Below are 17,788 nucleotides of genomic sequence, written 5' to 3' on the forward strand. Positions count from 1 at the left end.
TCATTCGTTTATTCATTCAACACCATGTGCTGGGTTTTTTGCTTTTGGGCAGGGTCTCTGCTTAGTGCTAAATATGAAACAAACAAACAGAAAACATGGCTTGATCCTTAGCCAGAAGGAATTTGCAGTCATATAATAATGAAACTCAATAGTTTAGAATTTATTTCCCAGGGAGCAATATCAGTTGGATTATATATCAACTATGGTCCATGAAACAGTTCCTTAAAAAAAAAAAAAAAAGACATTTCTGACATAGTTTATTATAGTTCTAACAGTATATTTGTTGTGTAAACATGATAGTAAAACAGCCAGTAGAAAAGTAAAAAATTAAACCAACTTCTGGTCTATTGTGTGAAAAATATATGTGATAAGTATTCTAGCTCCTAGAGTATTAGTAAATATATTTAGTAAATGTATTAGTAAATATTTGTTTAATATATTACTGAATGAGTTAAATTGATTGTTGTTTTTAATTGTGCTATAGTACATAGATATAATCTAAGAAAATATAAGGAATATAGTCTAAAATATATCAAGTACTAAACTTTATGTTACATTTGCATAAAATTAACCTAAATCAGGTGATTCAATATAAGAACAGCTTATGGAAAATATAATCCAGATAGGTATTATAGGAGTTTAGGTATTAAAGAAAATCCTTAAACTCAATGAATTTTTGAGTAGCTCAAAATAGACCAAGTTCATAGAGAACTATGTAGCATTCTATAATTTCCCAGCTTCTCACACAGTCTACAATATGGATGATATGTGTTAAATATAACCTACATGAAGTGTAAACTACTTTTTATTGTAGTATAAGCAGGAAGAACCGACAACCATTTAGAATAAGAAAAACTTCCTGAAAGTGTTTGAAGCATAGATTTTTCAAGAATACAACTTCAGTGGGGTGACTATTCTAGTATATTCAAGTATTCATGGGTTTCTCAAGAAATACCAACAGTCTTAATTTTACTAGAACATGGGGATTATGAAGGTAAGTCCTGAATAATGAGATTGTCATTAGCATTTGAGATCTTTTTCGAAGGGCCTTGGATATAGACAGTATGGGACCATGAAAGATTTCCAAATAGTAGGAGAATATGTTAGAATTAGTAACTTTAGTGAACCTCTCTGGAGGTGGTTAAAAATTAAAAACAAACTATGTCTGTCTGTCTGTCTATCTCTCTCTCTCTCTATCTATCTATCTATCTACCTGGGATAGACCAAGACCCTAGGAAGAGGGAGTACCTGGGTGGTTCAGTCGGTTAAGTGTCCGACTCGTGATCTCAGCACCTCAGGTCTTGATCTCAGGTCGTGAGTAAGCCCCACATTAGGCTCCATGCTAGAAAAGAAAAAGACCTAGGCAGGAAGTAGTTATAACTGGGTGCACAACTCTTGGTCATTTCTCAGATAATTCAGTGCAGGATTTGCGAACTAATGCATACAGGGCTCCAGTGGCTCACAGGGAGTGTCATTGATAAATCACCTGCACCTGTGGAATCCCTATTAGCACCAGTCATCTTTAGAGCCTTGACCTGAGCCTATGATTTTATACACAGTGTCTATATCCACCTTGACCATATGTGATGGTCAGCTAACTTACTACACAAGTTCCCCATCCAAGGAAACAGGTGGTAGCTGAAATGTAGCCCGTGGTCCACTCACTTGAGCCTTGACCCCTTTACCCAGGCACAGGCCCATGGCCATCTGTTAGAAAGAAAACCTTGCGTGAGTCTCTACAAATTTCTGTATGCACTAGCTGTGTCTCTGCTTCCAAGGCTGCCCCATTACTCCAGGGCTGGGGGCCTCTTAAATGTTATTTATCTGTCCACACAATATTGGGTCAACATTGTGATGATTAAAGATTAAACAAACAAAAACGTGTTCACTGGGCTGTTGCTATCCACAGGCTCCGAGTTTGGATCCCTGATTGAAAGGCTACAACTTAGGAAATGTTGTAGGAGGCACAGAAATCATGATATGTGTGGAGAAGCTGCTTAGAAAGTGAATATGAGTCCTTTTTGAAATATATTAATAAAGAGAACAGGTGGAAATGACAAATAGGCCATTGGAAATGTATTAAGAGCTCATGAAAGGAGGTTTAAGAAATTGGGAAATATAGTTAAGTGTCATAAGTATGGCTATTAGAGTTGTAACTACAGATAAGAGAACAAAAGAAACCAGGGGGAAGGCATATATAGGGGAGAGTATAAATTGTGGAACACTGACTGTTTATTAATACATAGTTGAGGAAAAGCAGAAATACTAGGAATGTGTAAGAGAAAATGCAAATATTCAAAATCATGGTTTCTGGTCAGGCTATTAAATGTTCATCACTAGTTTCACACATCCTGATTTAAATTTCCTACAATGTGATTGCATTTTTAAAAGTTACCAGGCCTTGAGAAAGAATAGAAAATCACAATAACAAGGTATTACATTTTTACACATTTTCAAATCTACACACTGAAAATCTTATTTGGTGGCAGACTCTAACATATATCTTAATCCAATCTTTGGCTTAAACTCAAATTGTTTCTTTAGCAGGCTTAGAAGTAAACTTCTAAAAATGCAAAACTTATCTTCATAACTTTCTCTTTTATTTTTTAGCAAAAGATAATCACTTAAAACTTGTGTAAGACTTTTTAAAATTATATGTACACAATTTAAACCTTGAAATATATTTTTAATCAATTTAGACCATGGAGAATCAACATTCTGGGTTTGGTTACTGCTACCTGCAGCATTATTTCTTACACCAGGAGTTATGGGTGATAGGGAGGTAAGATTGCTAAAGGAAAAAAAAAAAAAGAGAGACAGATTTTAGTTACCTACCTACCATTTGCTGATACCCCAATTTTCCTTTTCTCTTTCTTTTTTTTTTTTTTTAAGATTTTTATTTATTTATTTGACAGACAGATCACAAGTAAGCAGAGAGGCAGGCAGAGAGAGAGGAAGGGAAGAAGGCTCCCCGCTGAGCAGAGAGCCCGATGCGGGGCTCGATCCCAGGACCCTGAGATCATGACCTGAGCCGAAGGCAGAGGCTTTAACCCACCCAGCCACCCAGGTGCCCTCTTTACTTTTTTTTAAGACCACTTTTTTTTTTTTTTTTTTTTTTTTTAGCAACAGTTTTAGATTCACAACAAAACTGAGAGGAAGGTATACATATTTACTACCTCCTTCCGTGTATGCCCAGCACCCCGTGGCCATAATATCAAGACCCTCTGTGAGAGTGCCTCGTCTGTGACAACTGACATGTTGATACATTGTTATCACCCAGAGTCTAGAGTTTATATTGGGACTCACTCTGAGTGTTTTACATTGTATGAGTTTGGACAAATTTATAATGACATGTCTCCATCACTATGGCGTCATAAGGACTAGTTTCATTGCTCTAAAAATTCTTCATGTTCTACCTATTCATTCCTCTTCCTCCCCTCAACCTTTGGCAACCACTGATCGCGTTACTGTCTCCTCGGTTTTGCTTTATCCACGATGTCGAGTACTTGGAATGATACAGTATGTAGCATTTTCAGTTTGGCCTCTTTCACTTAATAATTTGCCTTTAAGCTTGAGAGTACACTCCTTTTTATTGCTAAATAATATTCTATTGTCTGAGTACACCACAGTTTGTTTATCCATTTGCCTACTAAAGGCCGTCTTGGTTGCTTCCACATTTTGGCAATTAGGAACAACACCGCTATAAACATATGCATGCAAGGTTTTAGATGAATGCCAAGTAGTGTAATTGCTGGATTGTGTAATAAAAATATGTTCAGTTTTGTAGGAAACCACCAAACTGTCTTCCACAATCGCTGGATGATTTTGTATTTTTGCCAGCAATGAATGAGCATTGCTTTTACTCTACCTTTTCACCAGCATTTGGTGCTGTCAACATCTTGGACTTTGGCCATTCTAATAGGTATGGGGTGGTATACATGTATATCTATCACTGCTGTGTGGTAGGATCTCATTGTTTTCATTTGCATTTCCCTGACAACAAATGATGTAGAGAATTTTTTCATATGCTCATTTGCAATTTGCATATCTTCCTTGGTGAGGTATCTTTTGAGGTCATTGATCCATTTTTAAATTGGATTGTTTCTCTTATTGTTGAGTTTTAAGAGTACTTTATATATTTTGGATAATAGTCCTTTATCAGTTGTGTTATGTGCAAATATTCTCTCCCAATCTGTGGCATTCTCTTGACATTGTCTTTCACAGAGCAGAAGTTTCTAATTTTAATGAAGTTCAGCTTATCCTTATTTCTTTTGTCAATCCTACTTGCTCTCTTATATCTCAAAAGTCATTGCCACACTTAAGGCCATTTAGATTTTCTCCTAGGTTATCTTGTACGGGTTTTATAGTTTTGCATTTCAAGTAACTTTTTGTGAAGGATGTCAGATTCATTTGTTTTGCATATGGATATCCAGTTTTTCAAGCACCACTTGCTGAAACAACTCTCTGTTTCTTTGTCAAAATCAGTTGAACACATTTGTGTGGTATGTTTCTGGGCCTCTATTCTGTTCCATCCAAATATTTCTCAGAGATCCAATCTTTTTCTGGTAGTAAATATTTGTCATAGTGTTTTAAGGATAGATAGAACATTAGAGGGTAGATAGAATTCAACACAAGAACTTTACCTCAGTTATGGAAAGTAATATTAAGACGGACATTATAGAAGTTTAGGGAATGAAATATATAGTTCAGTTTGTATAGTGGTAAGTCAAAGTGAGTTTTGATATAAGTGAGTGATACTGAAAGTGGAACTTAAAGGATAAATAAAAATTAACATTCATTTCATTCTTCTGTCAGAAATTTGCCAAACCCCTCCAAGAACCAAATGTTGGCTGAATTAATAGGCAAACCACTGCTAGCTACCATTCACAAAGATAAACTTAAAATGGATGAAAGACCTCAATGTGAGACAGGAATCCATCAAAATCCTAGAGGAGAACTTAGGCAGTAACCTCTTCAACATCAGCCACAGTAACTTCTTTAAGACACGTCTCCAAAAGCAAGTAAAACAAAAGCAAAACTGAACTTTTGGGGCTTCATCAAGATAAAAAGCTTCTGCACAGCAATGGAAACAGTCAGCAAAACTAAGAGGCAGCCCACAGAATGGGAGAAGATATTAACAAATGGTATTACAGATAAAGGGCTGATATCTGAGATCTATAATAAACTTCTCCAACTTAACACTCACAAAACTAATAACCCAGTCAAAAAATGGGCAGAAGACATGAAGAGATACTTCTCTTAAAAGGACATACAAATGGCTAACAGACACATGAAAAAATGTTCAACATCACTAGCCATCAGGGAAATACAAATCAAAACCACAATGAGATACAGCCTTACACCAATGAGAATGGCAAAAATTAACAAAACAGGAAACAACAAATGTTGGTGAGGATGTGGAGAAAGGGGAACCCTCTTACACTGTTGGTGGGAATGTAAGTTGATGCAGCCACTCTGGAAAACAGTATAGAGTTCCTCAAGATGTTAAAAATAGAGCTACCCTATGACCCAGCAATTGCACTACTAGGTATTTACTTCAAAGATACAGACGTAGTGAAAAGAAGGGGCACATGCACCCCAGTGTTCATAGCAGCTGTCCACAATAGCCAAACTGTGGAAGGAGCTGAGATGCCCTTCAACAGAGGAGTGGATAAAGAAGTTGGGGTTCATATACACAATGGAATATTACTCAGTCATCAAAAACAATGAATACCCACCATTTGCATTGACATGGATGGAACTGGAGGGGATTATGTTGAGTGAAAGACAATTATTATATGGTTTCATTCATATGTGGAACATCAGCAATAGCACAGACAACCATAGGGGAAGGGAGGGAAATTCAAAGGGAGAGAAATCAGAGAGGGAGATGAACCATCAGAAACTATGGACCCTGAGAAACCATCTGTGGATTTCAGAGAGGAGGAAGGTAGGGAGGGGGGTAGCAGGGTGATGGGTATTGAGGAGGGCATGTGTTGTGATGAGCATTGGGCATTATACTTAACTAATGAATCATTGAACACTGCATCAAGGACTAATTATGTACTATACAGTGGCTAAAACACTAAAAAAAAAAATCACCTTTTGAAGAAAAGTATTCTTGTAGCAACTGTGTCTGTCACGTGCAAACAGAAAATCACTTGTCTCTACATTTCTGAACTGCACTTTATTAAATAAAATATTAATAAAAACAAAACAAAACATAGCTCCAGACATAGTTCCTGTCTTCATAAATCTTACACTCATGATCAAGAAGTAAACAGTAAATGAGTTATCTGTAACATAATTTTAGGTATTTATAAGTCCTATAGGACTTATAAATACATAGTACTTTATAATACTATAAAGTACTATAAGTATATGAAGAAAACACTACTCACATTATATATATATATATATATATATATATATATACACACACACACACACACATACACACACACACACACACTGACATAAATATACTCAAGTTAAAAAAAAAATATATATATATATATAGTGGTATTTTAGGATGGGCAATTCATCAGTTAGGTTCTCTTAGGAATTGATCCTGAAAGGAAAGAGGAAACATACAATTGGGGAATGTGGATTCTACGCAGAGAAGACCACAAACGTAATGGCCATGAGACAGGAATATGCTTAATTTTGAGGAACATCAGGGAGGTCAGTAAACTGCAGTGTGGTAAACAAAGGAGGAAATGATAGGAATGTAGTCAGATTACCTAGGATCTTATCAAAGAAGATTATCAGTAAGGGATGGTTTTGGCAGACGGGCTTAGGTGTAGAAAAGACTCATACATGGGAATAAAAATAGGATGTTTGGACATTTTCCAGCAATCCATTATCACTTGCATTTTACAAATGGGAAAGGATTAAGAAATAGCAGTGGGTAGATTGTAAGCAGCTTTAGAGGGGGACCCGTGCAAGGCGTTTGGGTTGGAGTATGTTATGTCATATGTAAGTTTCAGCAGGATCTCTATGAGCAGGGTGGAGAATCAGTTGGAGAGGGGAGAGAGGGGAGACCATTAGAGCAAAATAAACAAATGAGCAGATTTGGAATAGAAGGGTAATCCTCTGGTCAACAAAAACACATTTTAAGGTTCAAAAGAGAACAAAAAAAATGAATCCTTTAGTATTAGTGTCTTGCATACAAAAAGTTCTCAATATATACTTGAAGAAATTGGTTGGTGTAATTTGAAATTTGTACTATATAAAAATAAAGATGGAGAAACCCTTACTTAGTCACAAAGAAAAAAACATGGTCCTCGGAAAAATGATAGTGGTTAGGCTTAAACATGGATGAAAATATTCTAAAACACTGGGGAAGAGTACACTAGGCAAGAGTTCTATGAATATTAGTTTAACTTGACAGTAAATGAATATAATGAAATTTTTATTGTCCTGAAACGGAGTAATTCTGACACTTAGTGATCAGTGTTTTTCAAGGTAATAGGGGAAATAGAGATTTAATTAGTTGGATCAACTGTAATGATAATTAAGAGTGTATGAAACCCTGCTGGTCATTGCAATCCATCAAATAATTCTACATGACTTGATGACTTTATCGAAGGCCTTTTCCATCCCTTCAGGCACAGTAAAAACCATTTGGAAACATTTCATGGAAGAGTAACACAAACAATTAAGGTGTAATATGGCTAAATGACAGTTTAAAAACACTTAAAAGTCTTAATTGAAATGAGAACACTTCTAGGACTGGCTTGAGGTGGTGGAAGAATTACTTAGATTAATGTGAGTAAAATAAGAGATAATGGCATGGAATTAAGTAAATTATGCTGACCCTAGGGTTTGTGGATCATCAAACATACAAATGAAAGTATGAAAAATCACTGTTTCTTTGGAGGGTTTAAGTATAATGATATACCACGGAATGTTCCAGGGAGAAAATTCTTTAGAATATAGAATAATGGGCATATTCAAACTTTTAAAATTATCCCTCCAAGTGATATCATATAGAGACAGTCATATTTTTGAAAGGTATATTTTCCTCTTGTAGCTCCTCAGCGCAACAAATTCAAGTTGAGTCATTTGGATGAGTGTTTAAAATGTTCAAGAAATCAGGCATTGCAAATACCTAGAGTCCAAATGATGCCTCAGCTTGTCTGCTTGAAAAGAGAGAAATCAAAGCCAAACAAGTGACTATACACATGGAAAAATAACAGAATGAACCTTTACATTTCAGGTTTATAGTGTTTTTCATTAACTTTATCCAGTCTCTTCTTTTGCTCAGAGAATGGTACATGGATGACTAAAGGTGGGGGAGGGGTGCGGAGGGAGGGGTAGATTAGTCTGAAATAGTTCTTTGTAGAAGGAAATTAGAAACACTGTTATGGGTGAGTTCATTATTGGTAATGCCATTAGCATTTGGACATTAACAAAAATCTCATATAGGTGTGCATGTTATACAAATATATATAATTTACTTATAAATAAAGAGGCATATAAATACTTATACCACTTTTGGTTATAGTCTTATATGGTAAAGAGTTAACTCTCATCAAACCTTCATTACTCTCCCCTGTACCCCCCTCCCCCCTTTACAAAAGGCCCAGCGGCCAAACCTCTACTACCGAGGGGGAAAACAAAACAAAAAATAAACTTCTCTAAATTAACTCATAACTAGTCCAGCAGGAATGTTAATATTTCAGAGCATAGCTCTGCACATTTCGCGGTGAGGCGTCTGACATCTTTATTCCAACACGGCAACGACATCAGTGAGTTTTCTTCCCCTTCTTCAAATGCTTGTTATTTTCAACTCCTTATAGAGATAGAGATGGCAAATTCTGTTTATCCCATTCTTAAATATAATAAGATTAAAAATCATTTGAGGGATATCTAAAGAATAACAGGAAAAGTAAAGATAATGATTAAACATAGGAAAATAAAGAATATATATATATATATATATGTGTGTGTATATATATATATATATATTTTTTTTTTTTTTTTTTTTAAAGTTTGGGAGAGAAAGAGCACAAGCAATGGGGAGTAGCAGGCAGAGGGAGAAGCAGGACTCAACCCCAGGACCCAGGACCCTGGGATCCTGACCCCAGTGGAAGGCAAACACCCAACTGTCTGAACCACCTAGGCATCCCTAAGTTTTAAGTATATTATGAAGACTTCAACAGTAAACACTAAAGAAATTAAAAAATAGCAACATAAAATGGTGGCTAGGGCAGAAGAGAAAGAAATCAGGGAATTCTCACCTATCATAACAGAAATAGATATATAGATATATACACACACATACATTCACGCAGTGATTAATATTAATGAATCAAGAAACTACCCAGAGATACAGAAGTAACTAGTAGAGGAACTAGAAGCAAAAACAGTTAAAAGTATTTGCCTCTAGGAAGCAGCACTGGGGATGGGTAAGGACACAACTGGGACCATTGTTTTTTTTTAATTATACTTCTGTACTATTATTATTAAAATTTCTATGTGTAACAACATACTAGCATTATAAAATTATTCATTCTATATACAATTTTTTAAAAGGCAGGCAATCTTAATTATAGTATTTCCCTTATGTGTTGGAATGAGGTCATGCCTTAAAGATCAGTATCCTAAAAGCCTAGAAATGTTTAAAACTCTATATTTTAATTTAAATATCATTTTACGGGTTTAAAAAATATTTGACTTAAAAGAATGGATGTATAGTTCATAATAGGTGGACTGTATACTGTGAGTCATCTAATACATCTCTTAAAGAGTAATAATAATTTAGAATTTGTTTTCTGAAATGAACTTTTGGCTCATAACCCTTTTCTCTACTAGTAAGTAATAAGATGTTATTACTTAACCAATTAACAGATATAATTTTATAAGTATTTACTGAGAACATAAGCCTGATTTTAGATTTCTGCATTGCCTTCCAAGAATACATGCTTATCTTTTTTTTCTTTCTGTCTTTTTTTTTTTGAAACTTTTATTTCCGCCTACTAGTTTCAGCAACTTTTATAATGGGGATGTTCAGACTAATCCAAAGGGCAATTTGCACTTAACCTTTTTGAACGGAATTCCCTAAGCAGGATGTCTCAGCAGCTCATTTACAATTCTTACTATAGACAACAGACTACAGCTTGTCTCCAGGATTGGCTTTATGAATTGTAACCACAGGAGGAGACAGTAAAGGTTTTGCATTCATTGCATCTTGGCAGAGGGATTATACCTCAAGCAGCTTTCCCTGGAGTCCAGTCAAATAGAATCAGGGGTGAGGAAATTACTGACCTTTTTCTACCAAGCTGCCATGAACCTCATGCAAAGAGGCCCTTTGCCGAGGAAGGGGAAAAAAATGACTTGAGTGTCTTTCCCTGATCTATAAAGAAGTCTCTGTCTCTGTCGATTTTTCTTCTGCTTGACTCTCGTGCTCTCTGTCTGTCTTGTCTCTCTCTCTCTCCCTTGGCTCTCTCTCTATGTATGTATGATTGACTGAACATATTGGAGACAACACAAAGTCAGTATTCTTGAAAAATCCTGGTGTGACCCATAGAACAGGTGGGCCACTAGTCTACAGCTACTCCCTGAATTGGCATTTCCGTAGCACCCCCCCCCCCCCCAATCCTATTGTGGGAGCAACACTGTCTATTTCTCAAAGGACTTACTACTTGGACTAAAAATGAGCTAGAGAAAGCAAATGAATCCATGAGATCTTGAGGTAATTACAGGCACATAATAAACATTTAATGGAATAAAGGATAAATGCAGCTGGGCATAGTCCTTGGAACCACAGTAAAACAAATGTTAATAAAACATGATACTTTGAGGCATTAGGCCATTAATTCCAATGGATGATTAATGGAGGATGTAGTTCATTGTCAACATTAAAATTTGATCTTCATTTTTAGCATCTTCAGAAATAGAAATCTGAGGTGTAGACCTTCTTTAGCAGAGAAATATTTTATTTGAGAAATGCTTTTACCTATTCTACACAACTTCTTAAAACTCTTCTTTAAACTGTGAACATTTAATATTCCATAATTCCAAATAAGAATACTGAGGTCAGACTAGAATTTTAAACACTATATACAGATTTCACTTGTCCATTTTTTTTTAAGAAAAGTTCCCAGTAGTCCTGATATTATCTATATCTATATCTACATCTATATCTGTATATAATCTACACATACACACACATATGTTTGGTTTCACATCTAGCTTGGATTTTAAAGACATTTTTCTCAACCTGTCTTTGACGTTCTATGTAACTAGGGGTAAGATAAGAATTTCCAAATGAAAATATCATAGAAAAAGCTAATGTGTGTGACTATGCCTCACAGAGTCATTGATTTATAGTAGGTACTCACTAAACATTATTTTCAAATTTCAGTTAAGAGGAAGGAATTTTCATTTCAGGGTTCAGCTTAACTAAGGAGATGGTTTGTGCAGGTTTTGATTGATTTCTTGAAGTAGGTGGAGTGAATATTAATCTTTTCAAGACATGAGTATCACTAAAAGAAGGTATAGAGAATGATAGAAATATAGTTTTTCTTAGAAAAGTACTTTAATTCTGCATTCTCTCATGTCTATGAAAACTACATGATTTCAGTGGCTCCAAGGGGCTTATCTGTAGATCTGTTCTCTGTCTCATTTGCTAGACTTCCCTATGTAGGCATGTATTTTTCATTTGTATATATTTAAAAATAAGCAATGTCTTACTTGATACTTCATTAAGTCTTCTTTCATGACAACTCAGTGTCCGTAGATACATTTTTTTAAACTTCTGTATGTTTGCCACACGGGCAAAGTCAAACCGAGAGTCGTGGTCTTGGCCATCTACCGAGTGCTCTTTGGGGGCTGTTGTGGGCTTGGGAATTTGGTCCCTCTGGTGTATAAGGAGAGGAATGTCCTCACTTGGTCGGGGTGGGGGTTAGGAATGCAGAGAGGATGACAGGACTGAGAAAGGGTGACCCCTCTGTCTTTGTCTGAAGTCCTGTTCCAGCAGGATCCACAATCACTGGCCGGCTGCCGGAGCTCCCGCAGGGTTGGGAGAAAGATGGTGCTTGGATCCTGTTCTCTAGTTCTCATTTCCCATTGAAGATCTCTGGAAGTTCTCACCGCCCTATCCTGGGAAGGTGTCATGAACTTTTGAGTACAAAAATGTGTGACTTTTATAATAGTCACTTAACTTTCAATCTTTTTTAAAAATTTTTTAAAGGATTTTATTACGTGCATGTGTGTGTGCGCACACACACACACACACACACACACACACACATACACACAGCACTAACGTGGGAGGGGTAGAGGGAGAAACAGGCTTCCAGATGAGCAGGGAGCCTGATGGAGGGCTTGATCCCTGGGCCCTGGGATCATGACCTGAGCCAAAGGCAGACACCTAACTGACTGAGCCAACTAGGAGCCCCACTTTTCTTTAAATTCTATAAGGATCTTCGCTTTTGTGTATTCGATTGGTATTTGTATATTAGACTTCCAAATAATTTTTAGAAGTGCCTTACTTAGAGAAAAAACAAAACAAAGCCCTGCTTATGTAGCTATTACTAAATTTATGCATGGGCAAAAGATATAAAAGAGATTACAAGTTAGTTTTCAGTCCTCAAAATAATCTTTGGGGTGATCTCACTTAGTAATCAATAGCCCCACCCATGTCTGAAGAGAATCAAGAACTATTCACATACATTATCTACTGTCATAGAGAAAACATGGAGTGGTCTGATACTAGCACGAGTAACCTCATTTTTGTGTAATCAGCCAAAAAACAAAAGAGCAAAACAAACAAACAAAAACCCCCCCCCCCAAAAAACAAACCACTTTCCCCTCAGACTTAAATGAAAAATTTTCATTTCACCTCCTATCAAAGTGATGCCAAACTAATACCTAAAGTCACCAGAGACCCTTATACTGGCCAGCTTCTTGGTTCAAAAATAATCACATTGTAGTTAAAACACCAGTTCCGGGACACCTGGGTGGTACAGTCGGTTAAGTGTTGGACTCTTGATTTCAGTTCAGGTCGTGATCTTGGGGTTCTGGGATCGAGCCCTGCACTGGGCTCTGCACTCAGTGGGGAGTCTGTTTCTCCCTCCCACCCCCCTAGTGCTCTCTCTTTCTCTCTCAAATAAATAACTCTTTAAAACAAACAAGAAAAACCACCAGTATCTATTTCCCACATAGTATCTGATGATCACTACATTGGTGTATGCTGGAAGATACCACAGCCCTTCAAAGATCCCAGAATCTATCTTTTCTATCTCTACATCTGTCCAAAACCAACCGGGGGAAACACTTCACCGACTTCTTTTTGAAATGTTGAGAGTAAGAAAACTATCTCAAGTTAAGAAAACCACACGGGGTAATTTCTGCCTCAGAGGAAAGCTTCCTGGGATGTGTGAATAGAAAAACAGAAGTTAGTTGAAACAGGTCTGTCAGAAACTTTTTTCTTCATATTTAACTGTGCCACATAAAGCTACTTCAGAACCCATTACTACATCCTTTTTACCTCTCTAGAAGACACATTCCACAATCTAATTTGCTGCTTCTAACAGGACGCATCCCTTGAAAGTCACTTGTAAGTAAAAATCACATCTGTTCTTCGTTCTGATCAGTTGAATTATTTTCTGCCTTCTCATGAAGCCAGACCATCACTGGGCCTTCTTGTCCAGAAAGCTACTCGAAGTAATGCAGAAATCACGAATTTACTGAGTCTATTAAAACATCCAGTTTTTCACAGGGAAAGTCCTATTCATTCTCTAGAATATCTAAGGCCAAAAACGAAGGCATGATTCAGCCCTCAGGACTGGGCAATTGTCCAGGTGTGAGCGTTGGCAAAGCCTTTTTAAAAATCCTCTTTAAAATTCGATTTTAATGAAACAAACTGCTAGAGATGTGCCAAGAAAATTGTTCCTTAACATTTGCCTGCAGGATCATGACCCCTAATGTCTTTTTCAGGCTGATAACTTCTGGGCAGCCAGAAGAGGCCTGCATTCATGAAATCTCTTAGCAGATGCACTGCTTGAGGGGAGGGACAGTGATGTCATTTGAGAACTGCCACTGATGAACGCTGCTAGCTTTCGAATTATTCCAAGTCCATTAAGGGAAACTAATGACACCTTTATTAGCTAATGTGCTTCACCTGCAAACGTAACAGTTACATTCTGAATAGATTTGGGCAGCCAGAAAAAAACAAGCTGTTATGCACCTCAGTTTCGTGTTATGCTATTTACACAATCTGTTTAGCTCTCTCTCTCTGGGAAATCCGTCTCTGTCAGTGTAAGTTACCAGACCTCATTCATTTGCTTTCTGTCTCCCCTCATTCAGCTACAGGGATTTCAAACTCTGTTCCCCACTTCCTGTGTTTTCTTCTTAGACTCGGAACCATACTTGAGTTAGACAAAGAATCTCTCTAGAATTAAGAATATGGCACGGGATGGAGGGCGGGGGTGATTTTATGATTGGGATAACAAACTTTTTCAAACATTTAGTTAGTTTTTGTATGATGAATGATTTCACTGATTTCCCCCTCAAGGCATTTTAGCATATTGTGCTGGGCTATTTTCAGGTCTGGGGTTTGGTGATAGTGGTCTTCCAAATGTGCGTATTAAGGATTCAGCTGTTTCAAAGTGTCAGTATTGGAGCACTTTGGTGGCTCAGTCTGTTGAGCGTCTGCCTTGGGCTCGGGTCGTGATCCCAGGGTCCCAGGATGGAATCCTGCATTGGGCCCCTTGCTCAGTGGAAAGTCTGGAGAGTCTTCTGCTTCCTCTTCCTCCCCCTGCTGCTCCTGCTTTTTCTCAGATGCATAAGTAAAATCTTAAAAAAAATAAAATAAAATAAAAAGTGTCAGCATTTGGGTTTTTTCCCTAATTTCATGTGGAGCAAATGAGCTGAATTGCTGCTACAAGATGATGTCAAGTGAAAGCAATCTACATGAATGGAGGCAATTCACTGACAGCCTGGCCATTGCATTTGGGGTGTAGCTTTTTTGCAGTGCTTGTCATCTGGTGACTTTTTGGGATTTCCATTCCCACCAACCTTCTGAGACTCTCCCAGGTAGTCCCATCTCTGAACCCAGAAGTGGAGAGATAGTGCCGTTCAGAATACCCTCGGTATCTCTCTTCTTCTACTTATCTTTGAGTTGTGTTGCTGTGATGTCTTACCAATTTATTTAGGCACACTTCTTAAAATCAGCCCTCTTTTCCCATCAGTCCAACACCATGAAACATTCACTTCTTGATTTTGTTTTTTTGTGTGCATGTGTGACTTTTTGTTTTTTGTTTTCTGTTTTTTTCTAAATCTGCCCCCTACCATTAGTATAGTCTGTCATTTGGATGACATGACTCCATCTGTTTTACCCCCCTTTCTGTGATTTTTTAATTTAAATGATTGACTTCGGGTTCCCGAATAATCGGCAACAGCAATAATGAATACCTTGGGATCTGTCCCTTCTCACCCTTTTCCGCTCAGTCATAATTACTCGGGGTCCCCGGTGGTTTGACAGTCATCGCAGACGTGCGTGGACTACCAGGCAAGAGGTGGGGGGAGGGGCGGATCTTGTGTTCCTCTTTTTGCATTGCTAGAATTCAAAAGAACGTGCTCAACTTTTCTGCCCCTTTCTCTGGAGAAGATGAAAAGTAGAGAGGTTGATTATTTTCTACCCTAGGTTTGGGTTTAGGAAGATGAGGCATTCCTCATGTCTAGCAATAGGCTTGGGTTTTCAACCTGTAATTTTCTCCCGTCAGCCAAGCACACACAGAATGTGCAGTCAGCAGTGGGAGATAACAGGGATTCTGGGAATAAGAGCAACCTGCTTCATCTGGCCTTGAGTAGTAGAAGCACCATGGTGTCTCATTAAAAGGTCTTCTCCTCTCCTTCGGGTTTCTTCCAATAGTGCCGAGGCAGATTGGCTATATTAGCATCGCTCTGCTGCTGGTAGCTGCTGTAAACAGATCTTAACTTGATATACATGTGCGCTGTTTCTCTGATAGTTGTCATTTCCAGAGTGGTTGTAGCTGTTCCCAAGGCTGCTACAAAGTACCTTTTAACCAAGAATACCCCTGCTTCCCTGCTGTAGGCAACTGTGGATGGCTCCGAGATTCATCAGCTGTCTTCTGACACCGTGGATATATGGAGTAAAAAGGGAATACCTTTTTTCCTTTGATTCCATTAGGGGATGCTGCACTGACTCACAGCTGGAAACAAATTAAAGTCGTTTTTTTCTGATAATACAATGAAAGTGGTTTCCAAGTAAAGATCCTATTCAAATTATTCACGATGTTTTTCCTTCTAGGGGTACGTGTCTTTATTTGGCAGATTAGATTGGTTTGCATTTAAATGTTGCTAACAAAGAGAGCTGTTGCCTTATGCCGGCCAGGCAAGGGGATGGGTTTGGGACAGTGTTTCGCACACACCTGCTTGGGGGGTGGCTCTTCTGGTACCTGCCCCTTCAGCCACCCTCCTTTCATCTCGAATTACAGTACATTTTCAAGTCATGAGGATAACTCCTTTATTTTAACAATTATTTCTTTACAAAGATTTAAATTTCCATTTGTTTCTTTTTTACACCTGCGTGTGCATTCTGCAATGCTTCTGTTTCCTACCGTATATGCCAAATTTCTGTTGTCAACTCTGAAATCACTTAACTGGGATTCTTTCACCAAATATTTTTGAAATGCCATCAGGTAATGCAAGCCCTTCTTCCTCCCAGGAGGTCTGCTTTTCTCCTCTTCTTTCAATTAGGATGAAACAGTAACAGCAGCACCAAGGTAAGACCAACGGTGCCTTTGGTTTCTCTGGGTGTTTTGAGTAGTTCGCTGGCATTTGACAGCCCAAAACACAAATATAGATCTCCTATGTCCTTTAGGTCTGTCAGGCATTTGCCTTTTTGCTAGTGGCTTAAGTTTTTGCTCTTCTAGAAATCTTTGCTTCCATAAGAGAGTACAGAAGCTATCGAGAAAGTAGTTTACCTAAAATTAACCATGAAAATGAACCAGGTGAGAAAACACCCAGACACAAGCTGGAGCACCCTTTTCCCTCCCATACCCCCTACCCTTCACTGGTGCGGACCTCAATGCTGAGAATCAACCTGGGCTCAGGTGTTTCTTACTGGGACTTGTATGGCAGTTAATGCACTTGGCAAGCACACAACAGTTGCTTTCTTTCACCTGTAGGCATGCTTATCGAGCTCTCACGTTCAGTGTGTGTCTTGGCAAGGCTGATAATTTGGTGGGTGTCTGTGGGCTTTTAGCTCATCTGTGCAGTTCTCTGCTGGCAACTTTGTTCCTCCATCCCATCTCTACCCCACAGGGATGCACTCTTTGAAATTACAGTATTCTCTTAAGAAGTTGAAATACAGCCTATCAGGGATCATCGGCTCAGGTTCCCAACATCTCATACTGAGATTCTTAGTTCCTAAGAAAGGGGACAAAGACTTACATTGCCATTGTGCTATGATTCTGTTAGATAAGTTTAAAGGTACTTCATTGTGCTTTGATTAAGAAAATGAATCATATCTAAAGCATAGCTCTTATTTTTTATGTTGACTTTTCGTTTTTGAATTAGACATATTTCGTTAAGTCAGTAATAACCATATGCTTTATGTCATCTCACAACCTAGGGGAGTGATCGGTGGCCAATACTGTTGTTCACATCTCATTATTCTTTGGCTCCAAAATCAAACAGGGCAATAGCTAAAACTCTCACATGATGGTTGATCAGTGACCCAATGAAATGAGCTGTTGAAAACATAATTCCTGTCCATAGGGGCTCTGTGTATAATTCATGATGTGAGTGATTA

This window comes from Lutra lutra, chromosome 2 (assembly GCF_902655055.1).
Source record: "Lutra lutra chromosome 2, mLutLut1.2, whole genome shotgun sequence".
Classification (NCBI taxonomy): domain Eukaryota; kingdom Metazoa; phylum Chordata; class Mammalia; order Carnivora; family Mustelidae; genus Lutra; species Lutra lutra.